General features: G+C 39.7%; 1 long non-coding RNA gene across 1 annotated transcript in view; it reads left to right on the top strand.

Annotated features, from left to right (window-relative positions):
- The first annotated feature begins 9,293 nt into the window (after window positions 1–9,293).
- Window positions 9,294–18,429, top strand: part of LOC132665913 (uncharacterized) — an 85,576-nt gene continuing 76,440 nt past the window's right edge. The window contains exon 1 of the long non-coding RNA XR_014135889.1: window positions 9,294–9,739. This is a non-coding gene — a long non-coding RNA (uncharacterized LOC132665913). The remainder of the gene's footprint in view (window positions 9,740–18,429) is intronic.

The following is an 18,429-nucleotide window of genomic DNA, read 5'->3' as shown; positions in this document are numbered from 1 at the left end:
ATTTGGGGAAGAATAATTAGCTTTTAGTTCTTAATCATTGTGAACCAACTGGTAATTTTATCAATTAAGAGAACAAATATTACCATATGTTTCAGTTATCTGTTCCTGCATAGATAAAACAGCAGGTGTTTTATTGCTCACAGTTCTGTGGTCAGGAATTCAGGGAGGGCTTAGCAGAGATGGCTAGCTCATGCTTTACGGGGTGGCAGCCTGCATGGCTTGATGGAGACCAGAGAGTCCAGGAAGACTTCACTCACATTGCTGTGACCTTGGTGCTGGAGTTACTTGATTCTCCATAAAACCTCTCTCCATGTAGTTTCTCAGCATTCGGGAGCTTACGCTAACGAGTTTAGCACTTTATATGGTGCAGGGCTTCCAACAGAGTGAAGAAGAAAGGGAACAGGCTAGTTCTCTTAAGACTTAGGTTTGGAATTGGCATTACATTACTTCTGCGGTATTCTTTTTTTTTTTTTAATGTTTATTTATTTTTGTGAGAGAGAAACAGTGCCCGTGGGAGAGGGGCAGAGAGAGAGAGAGAGAGAGAGAGAGAGAGAGAGAATCAGGAGCAGGCTCCAGGCTCTGAGCTGTCAGCACAGAGCTGGATGTGGGGCTTGAACTCAGGAGCCAAGAGATCGTGACCTGCGCTGAAGGTGGATGCGTAACCAACTGAGCCACTGAGGCGTCCCACTTCTGCGGTATTCTGTTGGCAGAAGGACTAGATTCATGCGAAGGGGAAATAGACTCCACCTTTTAACAGGAAGAGCAGCTTGAACATAGATGGACATTACCCTTGAGTCCAGTCTACCACAATTACTTACATGGAGAAGTAGGAGTGGAACTTAGGAGTGAAACTGTTGAAAGAGAGAAGGAATGCTTTTAACTGCAGTAATAGAAAACCTTACTAAATGTCCTTACTGGTTAAGCCTTTCTATTATCCCACATAGCTCCATGTGTGAAGGTAAGGCCATCCCTGGGATTGGCTGTGAACCAACCAAATATGGTAAATAGGGCTTGACAATATTGTCGAGGACCCAGGTCCCTTCCCTCTTTTTGCTCTGCCATTGTTTTTAAAGTTAAAAGAGTTTTTTTTTTTTAATGTTAGAGAGCACAAGCAGAGGAGAGGGGCAGAGGGAGAGAGAGAATCTCAAACAGGCTCTGTGCTCAGCATGGAGCCTGACATGAGTCTCAATACCACCACCCTGGGATCATGACCCGAGCTCATGAATGCTCAAGTGACTGAGCCATCCAGGTGTCCCCGTTCTGCATTTTTAAGTGTGTTGGACTGTTTTCCAGTCTGGCTTTCCTTATGGTCTTAAAATGACTACCTTAGTTTCAGATTACAGATAATATCCAGAGCAGAAAAAGAGAACACCCTTATATTATGCCTCTATTTATTTATAATGGGAGAGGGAGGGAGGGAGGGAGAGAGAGAGAGAGAGACGGAGGGAGAGAGAGAGAGAGAGAGACAGAGAGAGAGAGAGAGAGAGAGAGAGAGAGAGAGAGAATCCCACATAGTCTCTGCACTGTCAGCACAGAGTTTGACCTGGGGCTCAATCCCACGAACCATGAGATTGTGACCTGACCTGAAACCCAGAGTCAGATGCTTAATCAACTGAGCCACCCAGGAGTCCCTGTTCTGCCCCCTTTTAAGACTAATGACGACTTTTCCCCCCCAGCAGATTTCTTCTCTTATTAGTTAAAAGTGCTTCAACTGTCTGTGCCTATCACCAAAAAGTGGTGAGGCATCCATGATGGGCTCAGGCGAATTGAAATTCATATCCCATGTATGAGGAGGGGCCAGTCTCTCCTGAAAGACAATGTGGGGAAGGTAAACAAAATTAGGTTATGTTAAAAAGGCAGAAATGTTAAGGCAGTGTAGGTGTGCTGAGAACACTGATTCCGTCTTTGGCCCTCCATGCTGTTGATGCCCTCACAGTGACCTCCCTTGGGGCTACATGTTTCAGGCCCCTTGGAGATTGATGCATGCTCTGACCTGAATGTGGGAAGGCTTCTTCTAATTGTCCCTAAAGGGATGCAGAGAAGTTTCCACTTTAGAAAACTAGTAGAACTAGAACTGGTGCACAGGTGACACCACTTGAGATAACTACCCTATGACCTCACCCCTCATGCCCTTTGCTCTATAGAAGCTAGGGATTAAGAGCCAGACTTAGTGGGGGATAGCTGAATAGGGCTTCGGATCGTCTGTCTGCCTGATTCTCCCTGTAAATTACCGTAAGAGTCTGTAAAGGTCAGGGGGTGGCTTGTGTCATTTTTCTGGTCTCAAAGTGCCTTCTCAGTTTGGAGGATACTTTACTGACTCTCGTCTGCCTTCCAAGAGGCAGAAAAAGTGGATAAACAGATGAATGTTGAGTGTGTAATAGCAGCGTCTACTGCAGTAGATAAGCTGATTCACCTATATAGGTAAGAAAGTGAGACCTAGAAAAAGAAATTGAAATTCTAGTTATTCCTTATAAGATGGTGCATATATTTAAAAGATAAACCAAATACTTAGCTGCAAGAGGTGTAGATGAGAGTTATAGCTAATGCGTAGGGCTTGGTTAAAATTCCCAGTGGGATAGCAACTTACTATTCTTAAGAACTTTAGCCATGAGGTCTTAGTCTGTTTGGGCTGCTATAACAAAAATACCACATAGACTCAGTGGCTTATAAACAACAGAAATTTATTTCTCACTGTTCTGCAGGTTGGAAAGGCTAATATCAAGGTGTTGCAGATTCAGCATCTGGTGAAGCCCCACTCCTGGTTCATACACCCGTAATTGGTGAGTAAGGCTATTCAGTAAATTTTAACTGCCTGAATTACTGTATCACATTCAACAGTGCTCTCTTTCAATTTCATCAAGCTAGATAAACTCCTTGAAAGTAGGGGTTCCTGGGTGGGTCAGTTGGTTAAGTGTCTAACTCTTGATATCGGCTCAGATCGTGATCTCAGTCATGAGACTGAGCCCTGAATCAGGCTCCAAGCTGAGTGTGGAGCCTGCTTGGGATTCTCTCTCTTTCTCTCTCTCTCTGCCCCTCCTCTGGTTGCTCACTTGTTCTCTCTCAAAATAAATTAACAAACTTAAAGTCTCTTTGGGCACCTGGGTGGCTCATTGGGTTGTGTCTGACTCTTGATTTCAGCTCAGGTCATGATCTCATGGTTTGTGGGTTTGAGCCCCCAGTTAAGCTGAAAGTACAGATGAAGCCTGTTTGGGATTCTTTTTCTCTCCCTTTCTCTGCCCCTCCCTTGCTTGCCAGTGTGTGCTCTCTTTCTCTCTCTCAAAAGTAAATATTAAAACAAATTTTTAAGTCTCTGTAAACCACTATTCAATAATAAAGAATAAAGAAAATGGCCTCTGATGCTTAAGGCAAATGGATCATTCCCTTATTCTGCACATATTATTGAACGTTAGTATATGTGAAACTCTGGTAAGAAAAGTGAGGGATTCACATGAAATAAAAGATACGCTTCACACTTCACTTACCACTATAACTCCTAGAATATAAACTCCATAAGGGGTTGTTTCCATGTTGTCTCTACAGTATGGCCTGGCCTACAAACTTACAAGAGAGCTACAGTAATTGCTATTATGGTAATTAAACAAGGAGCCACTAAGGTGACTCTAACGCCTTAGCAGCCTGGGGAAACAAATCAACACCTAAGTTAGAGTGGATGACTTTAAAAGCCTCGAAACAAGAACTTGACACTTAACAACAGCTAATCACAAACAGCTAACAGGGTTCTCAAGTAAGGCAACAAGATCAGCAATAGCCAATCAGAATTTCCTTGATTTGCTCCTGTGTCTGTGCTAGAAGCCCTTTCCCTTCGCTCCTGCTGGTGGATTGCCCCTAGCCATTGTCAGCTTGGCCCTGCCTGGTTCGCATTGACGTTTGCTCAAAAAAACCCCTCAAAATTTTCGTCTACCTCAGTTTATCTTTTAACAGTGCTAAAACTAGTAATATGTATCTGAAGGGTTCAAAGACGGCAAGTTTTCAGAAAGAAAAATTTTGAATAATATGCTTAGACCGTTTGAACCCAAGATTTATTGATTTATTTATTTAAAAAAATTTTTTTTTAACGTTTATTTATTTTTGAGACAGAGCATGAACGGGGGAGGGTCAGAGAGAGGGAGACACAGAATCTGAAACAGGCTCCAGGCTTTGAGCTGTCAGCACAGAGCCCGACGCGGGGCTCGAACTCACGGACCGCGATATCATGACCTGAGCCGAAGTCGGACGCCCAATCGACTGAGCCACCCAGGCGCCCCCCAAGATTTATTTTAATCAACTATAGTAAGAGGACAGACACAGTGACAACTGCCTTTGAAAAGAAAAAAAAAAGTTTTTTACAAGTCTCTAGGGGATGGGAGGCACTGCATGCCACATGGGGTCTGTGGGGTTACTCACAGGGAAAATCAGGGGTGGAGGGAGAACTAGAGCCAATTTTTTTTTTTTTTTTTTTTTTTTTTTTTTTTTTTAGTGCTGGGAAGTAGCTGGGGGGGATTTTCCCTACTGAGCAGAGAGCAAAACACCTGGTTGAGGCCTGTGGTTGCAGGGTTTGTAAGAGATTTCAGAGTGCCTGACGGTGGAGGTGTTTGTAAAAATAAATAAGTAAATAAATAAAAAACAAAAGAATCTTTGGACTGTTAGCATGACACTGTGACTCCAAGATGCCAAATCATCAGTCACAGAAATATCAAAAATGCTTATTACACTGTATATTCTATTACTGGTACCATGATGTCACCAGTTTAGCTTTGTATTTTTTGCAGACAGATAATAGATGTATTAACAGAATAAAACAGTGTTTATTTGTAGTACCCACAACAGTAAACAAAGGCCTTATTTACTAAGTTGTTTCTCTTTGCAGCAATGTCAAAGCCCTTGGGGTTGCTCATGAGGTACATCCATGCACTTGTTGTGCCTGGAACAGAGTTAAAGCTACAGGTGGACTCTTTCCTGTTTTACTCTTTTCCCTTCCTTTTCAGGTTAACCACAATGACAGATCTCATCCTGGCTGTTAATCCAGTCAGCCACTTCAGAAAGTGGTTCTGTTAGGACTCTGTTCTGCCTTAGGGTGATCCAGTAGAGATAAATTCTAAGATGAGGCAAGGGGAAAGGTGATGCCTTTCAAAGTGCATGGAGGATGAGTAATAAAATGAACAACTTAGCTAAAGAAGCAGAGTGAAACATTTTCTAATGGTTTTGTGGACAGGATCATGAGAGTCTGGAGAGAAAGCTTTTTAAAAAAAGCTGTAGGACTTGGGTACTAAAAGACATTAACCTCATTTCATTTTAACTGTTATTTGTGGGAAAGTGAACATGTTAAGAATCTAATTTGGTTGCCTTGGTTGTAATATTTGCCTAAATTCTTTTGTTGTAGCAATCATTTATTTTTAATTTTTTAAAGATTTTATGAAGTCATCTGTACACTCAACGTGGGGCTCAAACCCTCACCCTGAGATAAAGAGTCTCATGCTCCATTGACTGAGCCAACCAGGTGCCCCTGTCATAGTGATCAGTTAGGAGGAAACGTAGGTTTTACTTGAATTTTTTACAGTACAGTGAATTCATAGAATACCCATTGGTTTCTCTCTGACAGTACCTAATGAAAAATTAATTTTTAATCTTGTCAGGCAGCATGGTGGTAAATGACTGACCAGTTTATATACTGCCCAATGTTCAGGCCCCTTGAAGGCCAAATACATTGTTTCAAAATACTTTTCAGAAGGTGCAACCTAATTTGCTTACCTTTTCTGGATTTGTTTTGCTTTTTTTAAAATTTATTTTAACTTGTTTTATTTTTTATTTTTTTAAATTTACATCCAAATTAGTTAGCATATAGTGCAAAAATGATTGCAGGAGTAGATTCCTTAGTGCCCCTTATCCATTTAGCCTATCGCCCTCCCACACCCCTCCCATAACCCTCCGCTTGTTCTCGGTATTTATGAGTCTCTTCTGTTTTGTCCCCCTCCCTGTTTTTATATTATTTTTGTTTCCCTTCCCTTATGTTCATCTGTTTTGTCTCTTAAAGTCCTTATATGAGTGAAGTCATATGATTTTTGTCTTTCTCTGACTAATTTCACTTAGCATAATACCCTCCAGTTCCATCCCCGTAGTTGCAAATGGCAAGATTTCATTCTTTTTGATTGCTGATAATACTCCATTGTATACATATACCACATCTTCTGTATCTATTCATTCATCTATGGACATTTGGGCTCTTTCCATACTTTGGCTATTGTTGTTAGTGCTGCTATAAACATTGAGGTGCATGTGTCCCTTTGAAACAGCACACCTGTATCCCTTAGATAAATGCCTAGTAGTGCAATTGCTGGGTCGTAAGGTAGTTCTATTTTTAGTTTTTTGAGGAAACTCCATACTGTTTTCCAGAGTGGCTGGACCAGCTTGGATTTCCATGGATTTGTTTTGCTTTTAAAAATTCATTATATTATGCTTTTATGCTTAGGATTATACTGCTGCAGGTAATAACATGTTCTTTTTAAGTGGCAACTTCTTTGGGTGATATTAAAGAGATCCCATTGAATATCTTTTTGTAGGACTTCCTTTATGTGGTCTACCAGTTTGAAATTTGTGATCGCTTATACAGAGACCACAAGATGACTTTCATCACCAGGAGTAGAAATGGGTACCCAAAGGGACATTTGGCGCCAGTACTTTGGGGAGGATGGGACCAGTGGGAATGGGCAGAATAACATAATGGTTAGGAGTTTGGTTTCTGGAGCAACACTGGGTTTGAATCCCTGCTCTCTCTGTTGTTAGCTCTGTGACCTTGTGCAAGCTTCTTAAATGTTCTAATCTTTACTCTTCTGTTGTAAAAAAACAGGCAAAGTGATGGTACTTAACTACTTCATAAAGTTGTGAGCATCAAGTGAATAAATACACTCAGAACAGTGCTTGATGAATGTGTATTGGCGGTATTTGGGGAGGAGGAATTGCATTGGTGAGGAGAATGTGGAGGCTAGAAGAAACAACAGTACTGTAAGTCTGGGTTTGTCTGATGGTAAGAATTATTTAGGGTCTTTGTTAAAAATACACATTTCTAGGCCTTCAGTTACAACCTTGAGGGAGGGTTCTAGGAATTTGTTTTTGACAAATACCTCAGATGATTCTTAGTATCAAATTAATTTGGGAAACTGATGTGGCAGAATGTAGACTTCAGAGTCAGACATATGTAGATTCTGATCCATTCTTGAAACAATTATGTCCAAATTTCCACATGTACCAGAGCCTGCTTTAGGTGCTGGGCATACAGCAGAGATTAAAACCCACCAAAATCCCTTATTTTTGTCTTTATAGACTTTGTAGTCTACTGGGATTCCCGTTCTAAGATGTCGACTGGGGCCTATTGGTGTGACTTGAGTGAACTATTTAAACAATAAAAGCTTTTTTACCCTTGTCACATAAGCATTATAAGTTCATTAAAGAAAAAAATAATAAATCAGAAACACCATAGCCCAGTGAGCATGATCATGTTGGAGAGGGAAATCCTTAGCTGCCCAGAGGCCTGATGTTTACATTAAGTGAAAGCGTTTAGGGGAGAAGAAAAGTGGTGGGGTTGGTGGTTTGGTGGTGGTGAAGATGTCCAAGTGGTTTTACCTTGAAGTGGGAAATTGAGCTACTTGACCACGGAAGGGCCATTATGACCAGATTTCATTTGCTTGGGTTTTTGTGTTTACTGTCTGATGGCCTGGGTTGCAAACCTAATAGGTTGTTTTGACAAATCCCTTCAAAATTGCCTTTTGAGAGGAAAATTTGGGCAGATGAATTTTAGTTTTCTCTTCCTCCAGGAAGATATGATAAAACAGGAGAAAATATGTTTTCATTGATGGCTTCTGTATATATTAACTTTTGAAAATGGTTTTGTTCCTTTCTTCTAAGGGGATAGCATGGAGTACTTGACAAAGGTTTGAATTGGAGTTCAATTTAATATAACCGGTGTCCTATCTACTCTTAGAGTCAAAGCAGGAGCAGGAACTTTAGTTAGTTTAGTTTGTTTTTTTTTAATTAAAAATTTTTTTTTAAGATTTTATTTTTAAGTAATCTCTACACCCAACATGGAGCTTGAACTTACAACCCCAAGATCAGGAGTTGCATGCTCTACCAACTGAGCCAGCCAGGTGCCCCTTTGTGTTTTTAGTAAATGAATTAAGGGACACTAGGATTAAGATTGATGAAAGAATGCTATTTAATTCTGTAAAAAACAGATTAAAGATAAAATATTGTTTTCTTTGAAGTGTCTGTTTTTATCCTTTGATTTGCAAGTTCGGGATTTATTTCACACTGGATGTGGTGATTTATTACCATCTCTACTTTTGGTTCTTATGCTCTAAGTACATTATAAAAGTCATTAAAAACAAAAAATATAGTTTGGACATTGCTGTTGGGGGACATGGAAGTGTTCTTTTCAGTGACATTTGAGACTGATAATGCTTGTCTCTTTAGGAGCCAAAGCTATCACATTTTTTGCACTTTCTTAATGTGCTGCACAATTAGTAAATTAGTGTAATTTACTTTTACACTAAAGTATGAGTTTTTGGAAATTATGGGGATATAGAGATAAGGCTACAGGCTTAATCATTACTCATCCTAACACAATCCAGTTTCCTGATACCATTCCTCTAATGTTGAACTTTTGAAGGTAGTGACCTTGTAACTGCCAGTACCTTGAAGTTGGCTCTTGAATCCTTATCCATTCTGAACAGTAGCATTTGTCACTGTGGACAGCCTATCTTTTTCTCCTACTCTACCGCTCCCTCCACACTTTGCCTAGCTAGCTCCTCTTTTGTACCTACTTCCTTTATACAGGCTTCTGCCCAGCTCATGTTCAACACTCCTCTCTTCATATATATTTCATCTACAAGAAATGATTTCACCCTATTTGTGCATAAATGATCCCCACGTTTGTTTTTCCATTCCTGACTTGTCTACTAAAGGAAAACTGTTTCTTTACTCATAAGACTTCTGATACCAAATGTGTGGGTTTCCCCACATCCAGCGGTTCTCCAGTTCCAAAACTGGAGTCTCACGATTCAGTCCATTCTAACGCTAGCTGCTCAGAGCTGGCACGGGCCCTGCAGGTGAAGGGCTCAGCCCCAGAAGACTGTCACTTCACTTCAGATACCAATCACAAGTAGTGGGTTACCAGCTTACCCATGCTTTGGTCCAACATGGCTACACAGTGGAGGTTCCCACAGCCCCCCAAAGGTTTGATAATTTGTTATGATAGCTCACAGAAATTGAGGGGAACACTTTACTTACTATTGTTGGTTTATTGTAAAGAATACAAATGAACAGCCAGATGAAGAGCTATTAGGGTGAAGTCGGGAAGAGTCCTGGGTGCCAGAGCTTCTGTCCCTACAGTTTGGGTTGTGCCACCAACCTGGAGTCTCTTAATGCCTTTGTTTAGGTTCCTTTGGAGGTCCCATTTAATAGCTATGATTGATTAAATCATTGACCACTGATGATTGACTCGATCTCTAGTATCCTCTCCCTTTCCTGGAGGTTAGAAGTAGAGTACAAAACTGAAAATTCCAATTTTCTAATCAGGTGGTTGGTTCCTCTGGCAACCAGCCCTCGTGTTCCATCTCATTAGCATATATACTCAAGTATACTTGAAAGGGGCTTACTGTGAATAACAAAACTCTTCTCTCACTCCTACCACTCAGAAAATCCCAAGGGTTTTAGGAGCTCTGTGCCAGGAACCAGGGATGAAGACCAGGTATTTATTGCTTGTTACATCACAATATTACATCTACAAAGCCCCAAATCTTAATTCCTGGTTTGTATGAACATCAATTCCAGTATTGGTGAATAGTCCAACAATGCCTCAACATTCACACAGCCAATTCCAATTCAACTACCTTCCTTTATTTTTAATCTTATTGATAATGAATTGTTATTGTGGAATTATAATAGAGTAATTGCCTTACTTTAACTTCCACCCCCACTTTTTTTTTTTTTTTTTTAAACACCTTATAATGTCATGACTAACCAGAAATTTAGGACCAGTATAGGGGAAAATTGGTAATTTTTAAACTGTGGTCCTATTGAATTACCATCTGAAATAGCTCAAATTTGTTGTCTTTACCTTTCCACGGTTTCAATTCAGGCCTTTGTCTTTCTTGTAAATAGATTCTTAATCTCCTTGATTCCTATCTGCCCTCTTATTCCAATGCATCTTTCAGGTTGCTGCCGGAATCTTGACATGAATCTGATTATGTAATCATCCTATTTGTAAGTCTTTGCTGCCGTGCTGTATCCTCAGAATATAAGGTGCAAAATTTTACCACTTCATTTAGCATCTTTCTCCTGACCGATATTACCTACCTGTGTACTTGGACACCAAAATCGTGTTCCATTTCTCTCCTGCTATTGTTTAATTTCTTTGCCCTTGTCCTGACTTTAATATTAAACATTGAGCTTTTGGTTGAAATCTTCAGCATCCTTCAAGGACAATGTATAGGTTATTTCCCTGTGAAGGCTCGCTCAGCCCTTAGGAAGGGCTCTGTTATCATTTGCTCCTCTTAACTTATTCATAATAGTATTCCTTGGACCTGCAAAACACTTGAACATATTATTAAATTGAAAGTACTTATTTTTTGAAATTATCCTTAAATGTTTTTATTACCATTTAGTTCTTTGGTAAATTTCCTTTGTTTGATTTCTTAGCAAACCAAACTACTACCATCACCATTGTTATCCTCACTTTGACACACATTGAACAAAGGTCTGGACTGTTTGCATACGATTGGGGTAGACTGGAGTACAGAAAGATCTAATCATTGGTCCTGCACTTATCAACTCAATGAACTATTCGGTAGACCTGGAATGATGGTAAGTGCGCTTCTCCCAGTGCTGTGCTACCATCACAATGAGTGGATGATCTGCTATACAAGTCTCTGTTTCCTTTGAAATTCAAGGTCATAAACCGATTCATACTCAACACATTTCTAAGCATAGTGGCTACTCCTTTACATAATTTTAAACAAGTCTAGAGTAAATTATGTGCAGCTAAGCAAGTTTAGTCTAAACTAAACTGTTTTGTGTTTAAATAGCAACTGAGGGGCGCCTGGGTGGCTCAGTCAGTTAGGCGTCCGACTTCGGCTCAGGTCATGATCTCACGATCCATGAGTTCGAGCCCCGTGTCGGGCTCTGTGCTGACAGCTCAGAGCCTGGAGCCTGCTTCAGATTCTGTGTCTCCCTCTCTCTCTGACTCTCTCCCATTCATGCTCTGTCTCTCTCTGTCTCAAAAATAAATAAACATTAAAAAAAAAATAGCAACTGATTTTCTCAGTCTCCTAGGAAACTGCATGGAAACCAGGGACTCAAGTAGTAACCCTTTAAATAGAGAACATGTCAGGATCTCTTAAAGCTTTAAAATCGAGGATAGTATTACCAGTTTGTGTAAGTAAGCATGACAACATGGTAGAAGGAAATGTTACGAAAGCACACAAGTGAATGCATTCTGCTAATGTCTGAATCTAATCAAACCAACCAAAAATAAATTCAAACAAGTGTTAATTTTTAAAATATAACTTGCCCAACATTTTACTATAATTTTATTAGTCTGTAAAAGGATCACATGCTAGTAAAATCCTACAGGTATAATAAAATATATGAAGTTGTTGAATGCTCATCTAAATAGAAGTTCCTATGCCACAGGATAGATACCTCTATTTTTACTGAAGTGTTTACTTGCACAAAGAATGAGTAAACTAATCGACCTTAAAATCCTCACTAGTTTTTGTAGTTGATAGTATTATTATTGTTAGTATCTATGAGAATAATGTAGTTATATATGAAGGGTTAATAGTATAAACAGTAAAGTATATCACCTATTAATCATGTTTATTAGAAAGGTCATCATGTGCATATTAGAAGTATTTCAGAATATTCAAACAGTTGTCAATTTCTTATTTCCCACGCTCCCCTTTTTTGTTTATCTCTCTGGCTTTGCAGGAATCTTGTTAGTTTGTGTTGTGTTACACTTGTTGTGAGTTAACAAGTGATAGTTGGCAATAGTGGTGATACCGGATCCAGTTGTAAAATGGATGCAACCTTAAATTACTTATAGATGTGGAAATACAATCTGGCTGGACCCAGTAGAATAAATAGATTTTTGTTTACCCGCAGTTTAGTACTTTGGCAGTACTACTGCCAAATATTCCGGAAAAACAGTCACAGGATTCTTGAGACTTTTCCCTGGAGCATGCTGCCACCTGTTGGCCAGATAATGCAGGGCAGAGCTACAGTAGGATCCGAGGGAGACCGCAGTATCCTTGCTCATTCCCACTAACATTTAATACTTCCAGAACATAGAAAATTTAGATTTTCAATATCTAACGGATTCATCCTTTTCTTTATAAGGAAAAATAATATAACAGCCTAAGGAACCAAATAATCTGGAACACTTGGCCCAGACTTTCATGAATACAAAGGTACTGTAGCAGAGTAAATTCTAAAACACCTACTTTTGAGTTGTATGAAGAAAAAATAATTAGCCTTGGAAAGTTTCATAGCAAAACGCTTAAGGTGTGATTTATCTTATGCTTATTCAGTTTTGTAAACCTGTCATCACTTTTTTAAAAGTGATGGCATATATGAAAATGAAGTAACTTTGGCCTAAATGGAAAAGTGGCATATTTCAAATGTCATTAATAAATAAAATCTGTGCCTACAACACCTACATTTTTGATACTTAATAAACCAATGTTTATTTAGCACCGCTGAGCCAAGAAGTCTACTAGGTTCTGTGACTAGTGCAGTGAATCAAAGACCCAGGGTCTGCCCTCTGGAAACCCATCTAGAGGGTGATGCAGAGGTGGCAACAGAATTCTAGAAAAACAGAATAAGGTACAGTATATGCAGAGTGCTTTGGGAGCTTAGAGGAGAGACTTCAAACCCCAGTTTGGATTATGGAAAATAGTAAGCATATTAGAGCAAACATTCTTTAGTAGTTTACAGCTGACATATATGGACTTCAATTTATGTCCCCATAATAAAAACTTAAACTCCAGTTTAATATTGTCAGATTTCTTTTTTTTAATGTTTTATTTTTGTTTTTTGTTTTTGTAATATATGAAATTTACTGTCAAATTAGTTTCTATACAACACCCCGTCCTCATCCCAAAAGATGCCCTCTTCAGTACCCATCACCTCCCCTCCCCTCCCTCCCACCCCCCATCAACCCTCAGTTTGTTTTCAGTTTTTAAGACTCTCTTAAGCTTTGTCTCTCTCCCAGTCTAACCTCTTTTTTTTTTTTTTTTCCCTTCCCCTCCCCCATGGGTTTCTGTTAAGTTTCTCAGGATCCACATAAGAGTGAAAACATATGGTATCTGTCTTTCTCTGTATGGTTTATTTCACTTAACATCACACTCTCCAGTTCCATCCACGTTGCTACAAAGGGCCATATTTCATTATATCTCATTGCCACGTAGTACTCCATTGTGTATATAAACCACAATTTCTTTATCCATTCATCAGTTGATGGACGTTTAGGCTCTTTCCACAATTTGGCTATTATTGAGAGTGCTGCTATAAACATTGGGGTACAAGTGCCCCTATGCATCAGTACTCCTGTATCCCTTGGGTAAATTCCTAGCAGTGCTATTGCTGGGTCATAGGGTAGGTCTATTTTTAATTTTCTGAGGAACCTCCACACTGCTTTCCAGAGTGGCTGCACCAGTTTGCATTCCCACCAACAGTGCAAGAGGGTTCCCGTTTCTCCACATCCTCTCCAGCATCTATAGTCTCGTGATTTGTTCATTTTGGCCACTCTGACTGGCGTGAGGTGATATCTGAGTGTGGTTTTGATTTGTATTTCCCTGATGAGGAGCGATGTTGAGCATCTTTTCATGTGCCTGTTGGCCATCTGGATGTCTTCTTTAGAGAAGTGTCTATTCATGTTTTCTGCCCATTTCTTCACTGGGTTGTTTTTCGGGTGTGGAGTTTGGTGAGCTCTTTATAGATTTTGGATACTAGCCCTTTGTCCGATATGTCATTTGCAAATATCCTTTCCTATTCCGTTGGTTGCCTTTTAGTTTTTTTGATTGTTTCCTTTGCTGTGCAGAAGCTTTTTATCTTCATGAGGTCCCAGTAGTTCATTTTTGCTTTTAATTCCCTTGCGTTTGGGGATGTGTCAAGTAAGAAATTGCTGCGGCTGAGGTCCGAGAGGTCTTTTCCTGTTTTCTCCTCCAGGATTTTGATGGTTTCCTGTCTCACATTCAGGTCCTTTATCCATGTTGAGTTTATTTTTGTGAATGGTGTGAGAAAGTGGTCTAGTTTCAACCTTCTGCATGTTGCTGTCCAGTTCTCCCAGCACCATTTGTTAAAGAGATTGTCTTTTTTCCATTGGATGTTCTTTCCTGCTTTGTCAAAGATGAGTTGGCCATACTTTTGTGGGTCTAGTTTTGAGGTTTCTATTCTATTCCATTGGTCTACGTGTCTGTTTTTGTGCCAATACAATGCTGTCTTGATGATTCCAGCTTTGTAGTAGAGGCTAAAGTCTGGGATTGTGATGCCTCCTGCTTTGGTCTTCTTCTTCAAAATTACTTTGGCTCTTCGGGGCCTTTTGTGGTTCCATACGAATTTTAGGATTGCTTGTTCTAGGTTCGAGAAGAATGCTGGTGCAATTTTGATTGGGATTGCATTGAATGTGTAGATAGCTTTGGGTAGTATTGACATTTTAACGATATTTATTTTTCCAACCCGTGAGCACGGAATGTGTTTCCATTTCTTTATATCTTCTTCAATTTCCTTCATAAGCTTTCTATAGTTTTCAGCATACAGATCTTTTACATCTTTGGTTAGGTTTATTCCTAGGTATTTTATGCTTCTTGGTGCAATTGTGAATGGGATCAGTTTCTTTATTTGTCTTTCTGTTGCTTCATTATTAGTGTATAAGAATGCAACTGATTTCTGTACATTGATTTTGTATCCTGCAACTTTGCTGAATTCATGTATCAGTTCTAGCAGACTTTTGGTGGAGTCTATCGGATTTTCCATGTATAATATCATGTCATCTGCAAAAAGTGAAAGCTTGACTTCATCTTTGCCAATTTTAATGCCTTTGATTTCCTTTTGTTGTCTGATTGCTGATGCTAGTACTTCCAACACTATGTTAAACAACAGCGGTGAGAGTGGACATCCCTGTTGTGTTCCTGATCTCAGGGGGAAAGCTCTCAGTTTTTCTCCATTGAGGATGATATTACCTGTGGGCTTTTCATAAATGGCTTTTATGATGTTTAAGTATGTTCCTTCTATCCCGACTTTCTCGAGGGTTTTTATTAAGAAAGGATGCTGAATTTTGTCAAAAGCTTTTTCTGCATCGATTGACAGGATCATATGGTTCTTACCTTTTCTTTTATTAATGTGATGTATCACGTTGATTGATTTGTGAATGTTGAACCAGCCCTGCATCCCAGGAATGAATCCCACTTGATCATGGTGAATCATTCTTTTTATAAGCTGTTGAATTCAATTTGCTAGTATCTTATTGAGAATTTTTGCATCCATATTCATCAGGGATATTGGCCTGTAGTTCTCTTTTTTTACTGGGTCTCTGTCTGGTTTAGGAATCAAAGTAATACTGGCTTCATAGAATGAGTCTGGAAGTTTTCCTTCCCTTTCTATCTGGTCCTGGACTCTTATTTGTTGGGAGATTTTTGATAACTGATTCAATTTCTTCACTGGTTATGGGTCTGTTAAAGCTTTCTATTTCCTCCTGATTGAGTTTTGGAAGCGTGTGGGTATTTAGGAATTTGTCCATTTCTTCCAGTTGTCCACTTTGTTGGCATATAGTTTTTCATAGTATTCCCTCATAATTGCTTGTATTTCTGAGGGATTGTAATAATTCCATTTTCATTCATGATTTTATCTATTTGGGTCATCTCCCTTTTCTTTTTGAGAAGCCTGGCTAGAGGTTTGTCAATTTTGTTTATTTTTTCAAAAAACCAACACTTGGTTTCATTGATCTGCTCTACAGGTTTTTTTAGATTCTATATTGTTTATTTCTGCTCTGATCTTTATTATTTCTCTTCTTATACTGGGTTTGGGGTGTCTTTGCTGTTCTGCTTCTATTTCCTTTAGGTGTGCTGTTAGATTTTGCATTTGGGATTTTTCTTGTTTCTTGAGATAGGCCTGGATTGCAATGTATTTTCCTCTCAGGACTGCTTTCACTGCATCCCAAAGCGTTTGGATTGTTGTATTTTCATTTTTGTTTGTTTCCATATATTTTTTAATGTCTTCTCTAATTGCCTGGTTGACCCATTCATTCTTTAGTACGGTGTTCTTTAACCTCCATGCTTTTGGAGGTTTTCCAGACTTTTTCCTGTGGTTGATTTCAAGCTTCATCGCATTGTGGTCTGAAACTATGCATGGTATGATCTCAATTCTTGTATACTTATGAAGGGCTGTTTTGTGACCCAGTATGTGATCTATCTTGGAGAATGTTCCATGTGCACTCGAGAAGAAAGTATATTCTTTTGCTTTGGGATGCAGAGTTCTAAATATATCTGTCAAGTCCATCTGATCCAATGTATCATTCAGGGCCCTTGTTTCTTTATTGACCATGTGTCTAGATGATCTATCCATTGTTGTAAGTGGGGTATTAAAGTCCCCTGCAATTACCACATTCTTATCGATAAGGTTGCTTATGTTTGTGAGTAATTGTTTTATATATTTGGGGGCTCCCGTATTCGGCACATAGACATTTGTAATTGTTAGTTCTTCTTGATGGATAGATCCAGTAATTATTATATAATGCCCTTCTTCATCTCTTGTTACAACCTTTAATTTAAAGTCAAATTTGTCTGATATAAGTATGGCTACTCCAGCTTTCTTTTGACTTCCAGTAGCATGATAAATAGTTCTCCATTCCCTCACTTTCAATCTGAAAGTGTCCAGGTCTAAAAGGAGTCTCTTGTAGACAGCAAATAGATGGGTCTTGTTTTTTATCCATTCTGATACTGTATGTATTTTGGTTGGTGCATTTAGTCCATTTACATTCAGTGTTATTATAGAAAGATATGGGTTTAGAGTCATTGTAATGTCTGTAGGTTTCATGCTTGTAGCGATGTCTCTGGTACTTTGTCTCACAGGATGCCCCTTAGGATCTCTTGTAGGGCTGGTTTAGTGGTGATGAATTCCTTCAGTTTTTGTTTGTTTGGGAAGACCTTTATTTCGCCTTCTATCCTAAATGACAGATTTGCTGGATAGAGGATTCTCGGCTGCATATTTTTTCTGTTCATCACATTGAAGATTTCCTGCCACTCCTTTCTGGTCTGCCAAGTTTCAGTAGAGAGATCTGTCACTAGTCTTATCGGTCTCCCTTTATATGTTAGAGCACGTTTATCCCTAGCTGCTTTCAGAATTTTCTCTTTATCTTTGTATTTTGCCAGTTTCACTATGATATGTTGTGCAGAAGAGCGATTCAAGTTATGTCTGAAGGGAGTTCTCTGTGCCTCTTGGATTTCAGTGCCTTTTTCCTTCCCCAGATCTGGGAAGTTCTCAGCTATTATTTCTTCAAGTACACCTTCAGCACATTTCCCTCTCTCTTCCTCCTCTGGAATACCAATTATGCATACCTTATTTCTCTTTAGTGTATCACTTAGTTCTCTAATTTTCCCCTCATACTCCTGGATTTTTTTAATCTCTCTTTTTCTCAGCTTCTTCTTTTTCCATAATTTTATGTTCTAGTTCACCTATTCTATCCTCTACCTCTTCAATCCGAGCTGTGGTCATCTCTATTTTATTTTGCAGCTCATTAATAGCATTTTTTAGCTCCTCCTGGCTGTTCCTTAGTCCCTTGATCTCTGTAGCAATAGATTCTCTGCTGTCCTTTATACTGTTTTCAAGCCCAGCGATTAATTTTATGACTATTATTCTAAATTCACTTTCTGTTATATTGTTTAAATCGTTTTTGATTAGTTCGTTAGCTGTCCTTATTTCCTGGAGATTTTTTTGAGGGGAATTCTTCCATTTCATCATTTTGGATAGCCCCTGGAGTGGTGCAGGACTGCGGGGCACTTCCCCTGTGCTGTCTTGAATAACTTGCGTTGGTGGGCGGGGCCGCAGTCAGACCTGATGTCTGCCCCCAGCCCACCGCTGGGGCCACAGTCAGACTGGCGTGTGCCTTCTCTTCCCCTCTCCTAGGGGCGGGATTCACTGTGGGGTGGCGTGGCCGGTCTGGGCTACTTGCACACTGCCAGGCTTGTGGTGCTGGGGACCTGGCGTCTTAGCTGGGGTGGGTAGGCAAGGTGCACAGGGGCGGGAGGGGCAGGCTCAGCTCGCTTATTCTTCGTGATCTGCTTCGGGAGGGGCCCTGCGGCACCGGGAGTCAGACCTGCCACCTGAGGGATGGATCCGCGGAAGCACAGCGTTGGGTGCAAGCAAGTTCCCTGGCAGGAACTG

The sequence above is a fragment of the Panthera onca genome, chromosome D3 (assembly GCF_046562875.1).
Source record: "Panthera onca isolate mPanOnc1 chromosome D3, mPanOnc1 haplotype 2, whole genome shotgun sequence".
Taxonomy (NCBI): domain Eukaryota; kingdom Metazoa; phylum Chordata; class Mammalia; order Carnivora; family Felidae; genus Panthera; species Panthera onca.
The sequence above is the reverse complement of the archived record's forward strand: the minus strand, read 5'-3'. Positions and strand labels throughout refer to the sequence as shown.